This window comes from Dipteris shenzhenensis, chromosome 6, assembly GCF_047967505.1.
Source record: "Dipteris shenzhenensis isolate YYH24624 ecotype China chromosome 6, Dip_SZ_1.0, whole genome shotgun sequence".
NCBI classification, from domain to species: Eukaryota; Viridiplantae; Streptophyta; class Polypodiopsida; order Gleicheniales; family Dipteridaceae; genus Dipteris; species Dipteris shenzhenensis.
In genome coordinates this window covers 33131004-33146557 of record NC_141601.1, presented here as the reverse complement: position 1 = coordinate 33146557, position 15554 = coordinate 33131004, and positions in this window count along the sequence as shown.

The window sequence follows — 15554 nt, the reverse complement described above, 5'->3', positions numbered from 1 at the left end:
AGTTCATGATCAGTGTCATACACGTACAACTGTGCAAAACGTGGCTTGCCTAGCCTCATCGGGCAATAAATTTCCAATCCGATGATACACACTACCATGGACCCGAAAGTTTTGTATACCCCCATTCCCATGGAACATTTGATCAACATGAGCTCCCAATGAAACAAATGCCATGGCACTATTATAAGCCCTAATGTTTTTCTTAAATAGTTTGCTTCTAGCATCATGTCCGTGCAATAGAACTCTCAAAATCTCTGGTGGTTCTTCTAACGGCAACAATGACACACGACCAACTTTGCAACAGTGCTTGCCCACAACTTGATGCATATGCATTCGCGTCTCTTGTTTCCACAGTTGAGCTTGGCAAAAGTTGCATGTATGATCCATGGATCCAAGTGCATGAACAGAAGGAGCATTGAAGACCAGTGGATACAAAGATGGATGCTCTACATTTTCCCTTAACGGAAAAGTATGCAAGATAGAGAGGCTCCCCCCTGCACCCAAAATCACAGCCCTGTTGTGAACAACACGCCTTCGGCCTCTTCAATGAGTAGCATCCCTGCTTGCATCCATTTGAGTAGTTGTACATACTACTGAAGCAGGTTCATGCTCATTACGTACTATTGGTGAAGTATGGAGGTCCATTGTATTTTCAACAGTGCATGCTACATTACTGTGCCCATGCATTTGATTCTGTTCTCTGCTTCTAGCAACTTGTGTTCTCAACCTTGTTCTTTGTATAGCATAAACACGACGGGCCGCCCGCGTTGAATCCATTTGAGTAGTTGTACCTATTACTGGAGCATGTTCATGCTCATTATCTACAGTTCGTAAAGTATTGATGTCCATTGTATTTTCGACAATGCACGCTACATTACTGTGCCCATACATTTGGTCCTGTTGTCTGCGAAGGCCGTCTTCTACATCCATAGATTCCACAGCCACCCTCACGCTTCTAACTCCTTGTGTTTTCGACCTTGTTCTTTTTATAGCATAACTACGACGGGCCGCCCGTGTTGAATCCATTTGAGTAGGTGTACCTATCACTGAAGCATGTTGATGCACTCTACCTACTGTTACTGAAGTATTGAGGTCCATTGTATTTTCAGCCACAATGCACGCTACATTATTGCATCCATGTGTCTGATTATGTTGACTGCAAACTCCTACTTCTACACCCATAGATTCCATAGCCACCCTCATCCTTCTAGCACCTTGTGTTTTAGACCTTGTTCTTTGTATAGCATAAGCACGACGGGCCGCCCGCGTTGAATCCAACAATCTTCTCCTATGAGAACATATTGAATGTAGCCTCTCTTCTATTTGTCTTGCCATCTTCTGTATCCACTCAACCAACTACATAAATATCTATTCCTCAAAGGGAAAAATAGCTTAATCAAAAAACTTATGCATCATCCCTAACCACGACAAAAATTGATGGATCTCAACAAATGTGCCCTAGGAAGAAAATAATTTAGAAAAGCAAGAAGCAAGGTTAATTAGCAAAGCCATCCCTTTCCCATCTATCTAAAATTGAGAGCGGACCATCTATGCATTGAACTCATAGTGTCCCATGACCAAGTTTCAGTGTCTCACTATCTTTGGTAAGAGTAATGCTCATATTTTTTCAACATGTGAGCAAAATACAATCCCATATGTGCAACCATCATTTGAAACATAAAACCCAAAGCTAACATATCTAAAAAAACTCAAAGTTGATCATCTCAAAAAAGTATAAGCATTGCATCAGCATTTATGCGAATACATGATTCAAAAAAATCACAAATATTTGAGTATATCTTAAATAAAACGAAAATGGGAAGGAACAATAGGGAATTCAAATATTGAATTAAATTAGCTTCCATTGCCATATATACGTCAAATGAAAGTAAATATAATCATTTGCAAAAAACTTGTCTTGCCAAATAACATAAGGGCAACTCAACTACATGAATCCCATAGAAGCATTTGGGATTCCAATACAAAAAGTGACATAAAAGTCTCAGGAGTCAAACTTGTCTTGCCAAATAACATAAGGGCAACCCAAGTACATGAATCCCATAGAAGCATTTGGGATTACAGTACAAAAGGTGACACAAAAGTCTCAGGAGTCAAACTTGTCTTGCCAAATAACATAAGGGCAACCCAAGTACATGAATCCCATAGAAGCATTTGGGATTCCAGTACAAAAAGTGACATAAAAGTCTCAGGACTCTCTTAATTGTCACGGGTTGCGACCTGCTCTAGTTTACGGCTCATCCTGGTCATCAAAGCAATTAGCCTATTTAAACCAACTTTGAACATTGACACCTCAGTGGACAGTAGCTGAACTTGTTCTTTCAGCTTATCAACTTGTAGTCTACACCCATTCTCACATACAACTGCCCCTTCTCCACCTCTCCCCAAAATCTGCTGCATCCATTGATTAGAGTCCTTAACGCTATTCTCAATTTGAGAAATCCTTGCAATGAGAGTTCCAGGCAATTCTGCCATGCCCTGCGCTATTACTGCAGCACCATCTGAATGGATTTCTCCCCACAAAGAGCCCAAATATCGTGTGTTCATGGCACATGCATCCTTATTATTCTCGCACATGGCTTGAATGGACTTTAAAAGATTGTAATGACTTGAATGCTCAGTTGCTTTGAAGGCAACTTGGGACCGTGATTTGCTCCAGGGGTTGAAGTCTCAGCCCTTGCAAAAACTTGATTTATCACATGAAGGCTATCTGGCTCAGGAAAAGATGACAACACAATGTCAGAAACTGCAGAGCCCTCCACCCTTGCAGCTCGCTTTATTGCTCGAAGGCTTTATCGCCCATGGAAACCCGACTCCCCAAGATTTGAAACAACGGTAGAAGCCATTTCTGGAGCTGCATCCATAATAAAATACAAAAACCTTTTCAGGTATGTATTGGCTCAATTGTATAATTGGATCACATAGATTCCATAGAATAAACATGAGCAGAAATCAATTGGCATAGGAGGTAGATACCCAAAGATTGTAGCCCATCTCCTCTCAACAAAGAATTTGGAATCAAGTTAGATGGATTGAGATATTTGTGAATGAGCTCTTGCCAAGCACTCGTGCAAATATTTTCCGATTCAAAGGCGGTAAGTTGCTTAGAGTGACCAAGGATATGGTGGTAGGAAGTAGAAATCATAGGACATATTAAAAGGAGAAATCGACATGGAGGGCACATGGCCCTAGCGTCTATTTCAAAAATCAAATCCCCCTAACCTCCCCTTGCCATGCATTAGCCTCCTCTACCCAACCCTAAATCTGAGACCTTAGTCCTATGATCATCACCAAGAAATCTTACTGCAATCTTATTGTCTACTCATGAAGGTGTATCCAACCACATCATGGACTTATTTCACTTCTGCTGTCCACCATTATATTTTGCTCTGTGTGTGTGTGTGTGTGTGTGTCTCTGTGTGTGTGTGTAGCCCCATCTATCATCCAATCGTCTCACCTCTCGAGCTTAGTTCTCATGGCTATAAAGCACATGACGTGAAACACACTTAATCCTTTACTCTCCTTGAGAAGCAAGGCTAACTTCTGAAAGAGGTTAGATTAGATCACTTAGGGAAGAGGATGCTGGCTTATCTCTAGACATACTGCCAGCTCGATGCTCCTAAGAAAAATACAAATACCTTTATTGATTACTGGTCCAAACACATCATGGCCTTGTCTTATTTCACTTCTGGCCTACCATCATATTTTTTTGTCCCCCCCCCCCCCCCCTCTCTCTCTCTCTCTCTCTCTCTCTCTCTCTCTCTCTCTGTCTCTTTCTGTCTCTCTCTCTCTCTCTCTCTCTCTCTCTCTCTCTCGGTGTAGCCCCACCTATCATCCAATCGCCTCACGTCTCAAGCTTAGTTCTCATGGCTATAGTCCACATGACATGAAACATATTTGATGCTTTACTCTCATTGAGAAGCAAGGCTAGCTTCTCAAAACAAAGGTTAGATTAGATCACTTAGGGTAGAGGGTGCAAGCTTATCTCTAGACATATTGCTAGGTCATCAAGATGCTCCTACGAAAGATACAATCACATTTAATGATTACTGGTCCAACCACATCATGGCCTTGTCTTATTTCACTTCTGCCCTACCATTATATTCTTTCATCCCCTCTCTCTCTCTCTCTCTCTCTGTGTAGCCCCACCTATCATCCAATTGCCTCACATCTCGAGCTTAGTTCTCATGGCTATAGTCCACATGACATGAAACATATTTGATGCTTTACTCTCATTGAGAAGCAAGGCTAGCTTCTCAAAACGAAGGTTAGATTAGATCACTTAGGGTAGAGGGTGCAAGCTTTATCTCTAGACATATTGCCAAGTAATCAAGATACTCTTAGGAAAGATACAATTACATTTAATGATTACTAATATCCAATCGCCTCACCTCTGGAGGTTACTTCTCATGGCTATAATGCACATGACATGAAACATACATAATCCTTTACTCTTCTTGAGAGGTTGATTAGATCACTTAGGGTCCAACCACATCATCGCCTTGTTTCTAACTAATACACTAACTTAATTCACTTCTGTCCATCAATATATTCCCTCTCTCTCCCTCTCTCTCCCTCTCTCTCTCTCTCTCGCCTCTATTATCTTTTAGTTCTTCCGTCTCAATAATATAATCATCTTGAAACTATAAGATCATAATGGTTTGGATGATTTTAAAAATGTAGCTTACATTTAATGATCACTGGTCCAAACACATCATGGCCTTGTCTTATTTCACTTCTGGCCTACCATTATATTTTTTCGTCCCTTCTCTCTCTCTCTCTCTCTCTCTCTCTCTCTCTCTCTCGGTGTAGCCCCACCTATCATCCAATCACCTCATGTCTCAAGCTTAGTTCTCATGGCTATAGTCCACATGACACGAAACATATTTGTTTGATGCTTTACTCTCATTGAGAAGCAAGGCTAGCTTCTCAAAACGAAGGTTAGATTAGATCACTTAGGGTAGAGGGTGCAAGCTTAGCTGTAGACATATTGCCAGGTCATCAAGATGCTCCTACGAAAGATATAATCACATTTAATGCTTACTGGTCCAACCACATCATGGCCATGTCTTATTTCACTTCTGCCCTACCATTATATTCTTTCGTCCCCTCTCTCTCTTTCTCTCTCTGTGTGTGTGTGTGTGTGTGTAGCCCGACCTATCATCCAATCGCCTCACGTCTCGAGCTTAGTTCTCATGGCTATAGTCCACATGACATGAAACATATTTGATGCTTTACTCTCATTGAGAAGCAAGGCTAGCTTCTCAAAACGAAGGTTAGATTAGATCACTTAGGGTAGAGGGTGCAAGCTTATCTCTAGACATATTGCCAAGTCATCAAGATGCTCCTAGGAAAGATACAATTACATTTAATGATTACTGATATCCAATTGCCTCACCTCTGGAGGTTACTTCTCATGGGTATAATGCACATGACATGAAACATACATAATCCTTTACTCTCCTCGAGAGGTTGATTAGATCACTTAAGGTCCAACCACATCATCGCCTTGTCTCTAACTAATGTGTCCTAAGGAAGCAAAGAATTCATGAATTATCAGATCGGAATGGTTTCAATGATTTTGAAAATGTAGCTTGTCTTAAATGATGCAAACACACACACACACACACACAACGTATCCTAAGGAAGCAAAGAATTCCAAATAGAAAGCAAAGTCAATTGAAAAGCAAGGCTTGCTTCTCAAAAATGAAGGTTAGATTAGATCACTTAGGGTAGACAGTGCAAGCTTATCTCTAGACATATTGCTAGGTCATCAAGATGCCCCTATGAAAGATACAATTACATTTAATGATTACTGGTCCAACCCCATCATCGCCTTGTCTCTAACTAATATACTAACTTAATTCACTTCTATCCACCATTATATTTTCCCTCTCTCTCTCTCTCTCCCTCTCTCTCTCTCTCTCTCGCCTCCATAATCTTTTAGTTCTTCTGTCTCAATAATATAATCATCTAGAAACTATAAGGTCATAATGGTTTGGATGATTTTAAAAATGTAGCTTCTAAGCTTCTCTCTCTCTCTCTCTCTCTCTCTCTCTCTCTCGCCTCCATTATCTTTTTGAAAAAAGATGGTTCTTAGTTCAATTTTCCCCTCCCAAGAATCTAAGCGTCCATGAATTACGATTAGAATGGTTTCATGAATGTAACAGAGAATTCATGAATTATCAGATCGGAATGGTTTCAATGATTTTGAAAATGTTTAAGATGCAAACACACACACACACACACACACAATGTCAATTGGAAAAAAAGTGATCACCTACCTGGATAAACAAAAGTTGTGGAGAGAAGCTAGTGCTAGTCCAACAATAAATTGAAGCACCTGCAAGAAAAACAACCCCAAAAAAAAGTAACGCTAAGCGAACTGTACATCTCTCTCTCTCTCTCTCTCTCTCTCTCTCTCTCTCTCTCTCATAGAAATACGTAATGACATACACCCCCACGTATAAATTAAGCTAATGCCTTACACCTTTATCCCCCCCTCCCCATTTCCTTTATATTTGATTTAATCCATATTCTTTTGTTTTCGGCGCATGCAATGAAATAGTCATTGCACCCCTTCGCCTCACTACATGGGCCCTCCATGGTCTAGATTCCATAAACTGAATCACACTCCCTCACCTTTTTCTTTATGCCGCAAACCTCCAATGTACCTCCATGAGTGAGGAGATACTTTTCCTTCACTTTTGGGCCGATGATGCTCAGTTACGTCTCAAAGTGGATGTTTGAAGTGATTTTTGTTATGTGCTAGAGGAGCATGCGATGAGGCAAGGAAGGGAAGGCAATAGATAGAAGATAGATGCTCAAGGGCACTCGTATAACTGTACATCTCTCTCTCTCTCTCTCTCTCTCTCTCTCTCTCATAGAAATACCATAGCTAGAGAGAGAGAGACAGGGGAGGGGGGAGGGGGAGGGTTTATCAAATGACTAACGACACCGTCTCTCGAAATGCACATCTCAACACACACACACACAAAAAAAACCCGTAGCTAGAGGTGTTAACACATACACATACACACACACACACATACACGCACACACACAAAAACAATTGATTAGATATACATATAGCTTGTAAGGATTATAAATGTTATGTTTTTACATTTGTGTGTGAATGTGAGCACCATGCAAGATTTGTGAATGCGAGAGAGAGAGAGAGAGAGAGAGGGGGGGGGCGAGGGGTTTATCAAATGACTAACGCCACTGCCTCTGGAAATGTGTATCTCAACACACACACACACACAAAACCATAGCTAGAGAGAGAGAGAGAGAGAGAGAGAGAGAGAGAGAGGGGAGGGGAAGGGTTTATCAAATGACTAACGACACTATCTCTCAAAATGCACATCTCAACACACACATACACAAAAAAAAACCGTAGCTAGAGGTGTTAACACATACACACATAATCTCTCTATCTCTCTAAAAATGGCACGTACACTTCTATGCATGCTATAGATAGAGGCTAGAGGCACAAAAATAAAAAACTTCACATGCCACTATCTCCCAAAATGCACGTAAGATTGGCGCCAGCATGTACCCTAACTTAAGGAATATGCTAAAATCAGTTAATTAGTTGAAGGGAAAGGAGGGTGTAGCATATGTGTCTACATGCAAGGTTGCACGATGGCAATTGATTGACCTATAGTAGGGTGCACACTACCTCTTTTCCTTCAGGAAAATCTCTTCTTGCTTGCTCAAATCTACCTTCTTTTCATTCCTCCATTATCTTCATTTTCTTTCATCTCCTTTCCTTAGATATTCATGCCCTTTCATCTTCCCCTAGCATCGATCAACCCCTACACCTCTCTTTCTCTCTCTCTCTCAAAACCACATACAAAAATTCTACCCCCCCTCTCTCTCTCTCTCCCTCTCTCACAAAAACACAAAAGCACACACACACACACAAACACACTCTCTCTCTCTCACACACACACATAATCTCAATCTCTCTCTCTCTCTCTCTCATAGAAATACATAATGACATACACCCCCATGTAGCTAGAGGTGTTAACACATACACACATAATCTCTCTCTATCTCTCTAAAAATGGCACGTACACTTCTATGCATGCTATAGATAGAGGCTAGAGGCACAAAAATACACATTAAAAAAACCCGTAGCTAGACGTGTTAACACATACACACACACACACAACACACACACACACACATACACGCGCACACATACACACACACATAATTTATTAGATATACATATAGCTTGTAAGGATTATAAGGATTATAAACGTTATGTTTTTACATTTGTGTGTGAATGTGAGCGCCATGCAAGATTTGTGAATGCGAGAGAGAGAGAGAGAGAGAGGGGGGGTGAGGGGTTTATCAAATGACTAATGCCACTGCCTCTGGAAATGTGTATCTCAACACACACACACACACACAAAACCATAGCTATAGAGAGAGAGAGAGAGAGAGAGAGAGAGAGAGAGAGAGAGAGAGAGAGGGGGGGGGGGGGGGAGGGGGGAGGGGAAGGGTTTATCAAATGACTAATGACACTATCTCTCAAAATGCACATCTCAACTCACACACACAAAAAAAAAACCCGTAGCTAGAGGTGTTAACACATTTCCACCCAAGTAAGTATGTCGATAGATAGAGGGTAGAGGTACAAAAGTGGGTGCTTTTCTACCCAAGTAAGAGAAAGATAAGTGGAAGAAGGGGGGGGAGAATCTCTCTCTCTCTCTCTCTCTCTAAAAATGGCATGTACACTTCTATGGATGCTATAGATAGAGGCTAGAGGCACAAAAATACAAAACTTCAAATGCCACTATCTCCCAAAAATGTGCGTAAGACTGTGTGTGTGCGTGCGTGTGTGTGTGTGTGTGTTGTGTATGTGTGTGTGTGTGTGTGTGTGTGTGTATGTATGTGTTTTTCTGTGTGTCTATATTGAGATGTGCATTTCGACAGATAGTGTCGAAAGTCAAAAGTGCGTGCTTTTCCACCCAAGTAAGTGTGTCGATACATAGAGGGTAGAGGTACAAAAGTGCGTGCTTTTCTACCCAAGTAAGAGAAAGATAAGTGGAAGAAGGGGGGGGGAGAATCTCTCTCTCTCTCTCTCTCTCTCACACACACACACACACACACACACAAACACACAAACATAATCTCTCTCTCTCTCTCTCTCTCTCCCCCCCTCTCTCTCTATCTCTCTCAAAAAAAAAAAGAAAGAAAGAATACAATGCTTAAAAAACCTCTTGACATATGAAACTTTGCATAAAAATGCATTGAAGCTTTACATCCAAGGAAGAGCCGTCGAACAGAAACTCCAACAGAGAACGGAGCACGGAGAGCAATGGAACGGAGCGCGGAGCACGGAGCACGGCCTGATGGTCTGCGTGCAGTCTGCATGCGCGTGCGTCCTCCTCCCTCCTTCTATACTATGGGAGGGCAATGGAATGGGAGGGCAAGGTAACGTCCTCCTCCGTCCTTGCAGAACGGAGCGGCAGCAGAACGGAGCGGGAGCAGAACGGAGCAGCAGCAGAACGGGTAGCAAAAAACGAAACGTGACAGAGCTGGAGGGAGCCGCAGCAGAACGGAGCGGAACGGGCAGCAGAACGGAGCGGAACGGCGAAAAGGGAGAGGGTGATGTGAGGAGGGAGCCGTGAGGGAGCCGTGAGGGTGGAGCCCAAGACCTGTGGCGGCTGGTGGCGTGCTGAGCATTGATGGAGATTTAAAATTCGCTCGTTTTGCTCTCCGTCGCGCCGTTTTGCTCTCCATCGCCGTTTTGCTCTCCCCTCGCTACACGTGGCAAGGCAAGCTCGCGACACGTGGCTCCAAGATTCGTTCTCTCCCTCCATAATAGATAGTATAGATATAGAAGTATAGCTATAGATATAGATATCGATATAGATATAGATGCGTGAACTGTTATATTCACAGAATTTTGCAAGCACTTCATTTTTGAGGGCGACGAAAGAAATGAAAGTGTAGTGGTAAAAGTCATCAATAAAAGCGACGTAGTTCCTGGAGCCGCCGAGAGAGGTAGTGGGAACTTGGAAGGAGGCCACAGACGTCAGAATGAACAAGATCAAGGAGTCCAGTGGTGCAGTTGCTTGCGTATCGGGAAAGGGCTCCTTGTACAGTGTGCACAGAGAAGGAGATTCTCCCTACGTTGGATGACCTCTCCCTATGGAATACCTCCCCTTGGTCTTCTGCTCCTTCCCCTCCACAGTCGAGCACCCGAACCACCTCTCCTCCCCCTCCCTACGTTGGATGACACCTCTCCCTACGAGATACCTTAACAGTCCATCCTCTTCACGATGCTTTTCCTCCGCCATCATGCAAACCCCCTCCCCCATTTCTCCTCTCTACTATGCCGTCCCCTCTCTTTATGGCAGATATCAAGTCTCCTGCGACTCGTTTTGGAGGCAATCCCATGCCTGGCTAACTGTAAAGCACCATGGCCTATTCGTTTGCATTCCTCAGATCTGTCTGTGTGTTCTTTTTGAGTATGGCGTGGTTTTTCGGTCTCAATGAGTCTTGGAGTCAAGAAGAAAATGGGGAGGTCGTTTTCAGCATGCAGTTCCAATGCCTTCCCCCCCCACGATCTCCACAGCTTGACGAGGTTGTTCTTAGCACTCAGTTTCAATCTTCTTCATGCTTTGGACATCAACCAATACCTGTAAGACGTTCACCTTTGGCTGCTCTGACAAATCGGAATGCTTTCAATACCATGCGAGGGCATGTTCCTGCTTCCAAGGCAAGCTCTACGACTAACTCCCTCCCTCGTTAGTATGTCATTTTGTGGCCCCGCGTTGCCATCCAAGATCCACCCTTTTTCCTTCAACCTACGCTATCTTTTGTGAGGGATTGCAAAGCCTTGGAGTCCGCCCGAGATCGGGTTGCTAACACAAATGATGCCGCGCTCTGCCTCTCGTCTCGCTTAGTAGAAGGTCCGTTCGTGTACACAGGGAGTTAGATTAGTAGACGTCATTATGGTAGGTGTTTTTTGTTGCTCCCTTTGTGTTTTTGCTACGTGTGTGCAAACCCTGTGAACCCTCCTGCAGCTCAACTCTCACATTTGGTTGCATGTGCAGGGTTTAACCAAAGGAGATAATGATCGCTGCTCCACTAAGAAACAGGGGGGTCTTGGCCCTTGCACTCCAAAAAAAAGGGGAGGGAAAAAACCTGCGCAAGCTAATCCCAAAGCTGAAAATGAAGGGCCTCTTGTGGAAGGTGGACCTGACGATGGTATCGAAGGTGGGGGGTCGCAAGTCTTGGAGAATGAGGTTCTCCTTTCTGCCAAACTTGCATTCGAGGAAGAGAATGCTGCTCTTCCTGAAAAGGACAGGACCCTTGAAAAGGTCCCCAAATGGACAATTGAATGCAAGAAGGAAGGTGTGATTCGAAGCTGGAAACAATGTAAGTGTACCTAGCAATGCCTTGGGTTGTCTATAGTTTTGGACTGCCAAAGCCTCTCTGCACATAGCAAAGCCTTGGGCTGTATATGGCACTATGGATGCCTCTTTGCACATAGCAAATCCTCGGGCTGTCTATAGTCTGGAGTTTTGGACTACACAAAATGAAATCAGTTTTGTATTACATTTGGACTCTCATATATTTGCTGGAAAAGGAGTTGAAAATAGTGTTATGTGGTGTGATTCTTGGTTGTTAAGGTTAAGAGTTGAAAACATCATAATCTATATGATGATATTTAGATTATATGGTGTTAATAGCATGATCCAAATTCTGAAATTTTTGTTGGCTATATATCCCATCAACAAATTTGGTTTGGTAATACTTTTCTTGGGGCTTGAGATTGAATGCATGAGTTTTAACACTAAGCTACTTCTCGACAAAGCTACAGTTATTTAAATATTTGTTAAGGCTTAGGAATTGTCCAAATAGAGAAGACATTACATATATGCAGCACCCCCATCTTGCTTTGGTCTTAGTTGGGCATTGAAAAGATATTACATTCATTTTCTTGGACTCAATTGATGGGATATTTGTCAAGGATGATAACTTACAATTTGGTAAGGATAGTACTTTGCACTTATCTTTGAAAGTTGAGAGGTATGCTTTGCATAGGTTGTTTTAATACTACTTTAAGACATATGCTAACTTTTGGGTTTGTCTCAAAAACATGTTAATATCTCTGTGGTTTGAGTTGCAAGGATTTTTCTTTATTTTCAAGACTTTACTTGTAAAAAGGTATACTCATGAAACTTGACTTTGTCTTCCCATCCCATGTTCATGAGGACTAATAGTGTATCAATGTGCTCATGAAAGAGACTAATGTTACATACCATTGTTTTTAATGTCGTCGGTTTCTACCTCGCCCTCCTAAGCAACATGATAATCACAATGGTCTTCACCCAACCTTTGGAACTTCTAACCATAGAGCCTCATCTTCTTAGCTTCAAGCATATAGAGGTCATGGGGGTAAGTTCCATGGCCTAACATCAAGCATATCAAATAATTGTTTCTTGTGCAAATACGCTCTCACATCTTGACTCTAGAGATGTTATTATCAAATTCCATCTTAGTCTACTTTGCAAAAATCTAATAGCCTTTTTAGATTTAAAGTCTAGGGATATATAAGTCTAATTGTGTCATGAATTCTTTTTAGATTTAAAGTCTAGGGATATATAAGTCTAATTGTGTCATGAATCCTTTGTTTTACGTTATTTGGAATAACGAGTGGACAAATTCCTTGGAGGTATCTATCATTCTTCTTAGGAAAATCAGTAAAGGATATAACAAAATATATCATGCAATAGGGCTCATAAAAGTATGAACTATGAAGAAGTATGTGACAATATGAAGAGGGGAGAGGAGAAGAGTGGAGATGAGGAGAGAGGGCACAGTTAGAGAGCACACCACAAATGACTAGCTATATGCTAGATTTAGTTAAAAATATAGAATATATACAAACCCATTTAGGGTTAGGATTAGGGCATCTAACTCTTTCCTTTATAGCACTCTATTCGGTTAGTGCTATGCACATATAATCATAGGATGTTGAGTGCGGTCTCTCAACATCTTCCCTCAAGATCAACATCATGAAGTAGGCCTTCCCTCAAGATGATGATTCTTGGGAATCAAAGAAGGACTGAACATTACATTCCATTACACCTCTTTAATGGGAATGTCCTTCCTTTACATCAAACCAAGAGCTTGTCGGTGTTTTTGGAAAAGCTCTTTGAGTGGTTTGGTAAAGATGCCTGCAACATTCTCTTTGCTATCACAATGTTACAGTGTGATGTCACCAAGTAACACTCTTTCTCTGATGAAGTGCTCTCTGACATCAATGTGCTTTGTCCTGGGGTGATATACTGAAATTTTGGCCAATGCTTGAGCTGATTGATTATCACAGTATATTGCTGTTGGCTTTGATTAATCAAAGTAATATGTTTCTGACAATAGTCTTCTGAGCCATATAGCCTCACATGCACCTGTAGTGAGTGCTCTATATTCAGCTTCAATCGAAGACAAAGAAATAGTTGGCTGTTTGTTTGACAATCATGATATAGCACCTTGACCAAGAAAAAATACATATCTCTGTGTGAATCTCCTAGTCTCATGATCTCCGGTATCCATGTAACCGTGGATGACTTCCTCTGTGTGGATCTCCTAGTCTCATGATCTCCTAGTATCCATGCAACCGTGGATGACTTCCTCTGTATTCTATCCCAAACTGTCTTGTATCTCTGATGTATCTCAAAACTCTTTTGGCTACATTCTAATGAGAATGTTTTGGATTTATCATAAACTATGCTAGCAGCTCATCGGATCTCTTATATATCTGATTATCACATGGTCAGATATTTGTTATGCAATAAGTTCACTTGTCATTAACTGTAGGCTTTTCTAAGTCTTTAGTAAGTTCCAAACTTTGTTCCATGGGAGTGGCTGCAATCTTGCAATTTGCCATATGAAACTTCTTCAGGAGATTGTCAACATATTTGAGCTGACTCATGAAGGTGCTGTCTGAATCTCCCCAGTACTCAATACCAAGACAATAGTGCATAAGTCCAAGATCTTTCATGTCGAACTCTGCAGATAAGTCTTGTTTCAATTTCTTGATGAAGCTATCCTTGCTTCCTGTCACAATCAGATCATCTACGTACAAAAGTGCAATAGTAATGTCTTCCTCTTGAACTTTGTAGTAGAGAGTATGATCTGCATTAGATTTCATGTATCCCAGATTAACAAAATACTTGTCGATTATGCTATACTAACTTTTGGGTGCTTGCTTTAAGTCGTAGAGACTTTTCTTGAGATGGCAAATATGATTCTCTTTTCCTGATTCAACATAACCTACTAGTTGTTGCATGTAGACTTCCTCGCCTAGATAACCATTGAGAAATGCATTCATATGTACAAAAGTGTAATAGTAATGTCTTCCTCTTAAACTTTGTAGTAGAGAGCATGATCTGCATTAGATTTCATGTATCCCAGATCAGCAAAATACTTGTCGATTCTGCTATACTAACTTCTGGGTGCTTGCTTTAAGTTGTAGAGACTTTTCTTGAGATGGCAAACCTGATTCTCTTTTCCTGGTTCAACATAATATGCTAGTTGTTGCATGTAGACTTCCTCGTCTAGATAACCATTGAGAAATGCATTCTTGACATCGAGCTGGTACACATTCCATCTGCTGAGTGTCGCTAGTGATATCAAGAACCATATGGAATCCATCTTTGCTACTAGAGCATAAGTCTCATCGTAATCCCGACCATATTGCTATGCAACTCCCTTTGCAACTAGTTTGGTTTTGTATCTTTAAATACTGCCATTTGAATTGTACTTCACTTTGTATACCCATTTGTTTGCTATGGTCTTCTTTTCTGGTGGAAGGTCGCATAATTTCCCAGTATTATTCTTGTACAAAGCTTCCATTTCTTCATTCATGGCAGTTTGCCATTCTGGCTTGTCTACTACATCTTCGAAGTACACTGGCTCTTCTGTAGCCATGATGGTAGTCATAAGAGCATAGTTGGTGATTTCAACTTGAATTGCTTTGGAGCATATGTCAATCTGGCTAGAGGTCTGCTTTCCCTAGTAGACCGTCTGAGTTGTAGCTTTGCTCGGGGTGTTTCTGACAATGCTTGCTCTTCTTCATCAACCTTTTCTATAGATGACTGTGAAATCGGTGTGTCTATCTCATGTATGTTTGAGGTCTTCCATTCTGATTCCTCATCAAAGATTACATCTCTGAAACTAATGACCTTTCGGTTAATGGGATCATACAACTTGTATGCTTTGCTTTCTTCACTGTAGCCAACCATGATGCATTTATGTGACTTCGCATCAAATTTCCTGCGATGATCGTTATGTATGTGAATATATCTAATACCATTCTTGTGCTTCTAGAATATCATCAATTTAATATGAAGCGAAAGCCTCATATGGAGGAGAGGAAATAAAAGCTTCACTAACAATAAAATAGAAAAGAAGAATCCTTCGATGTAGTGACTCTAAGGAATGGTACTTCTTGTTTGATTCTACTTGCACCTCCAAGACATTAACTACTTATTTTTGCATCTTATAAC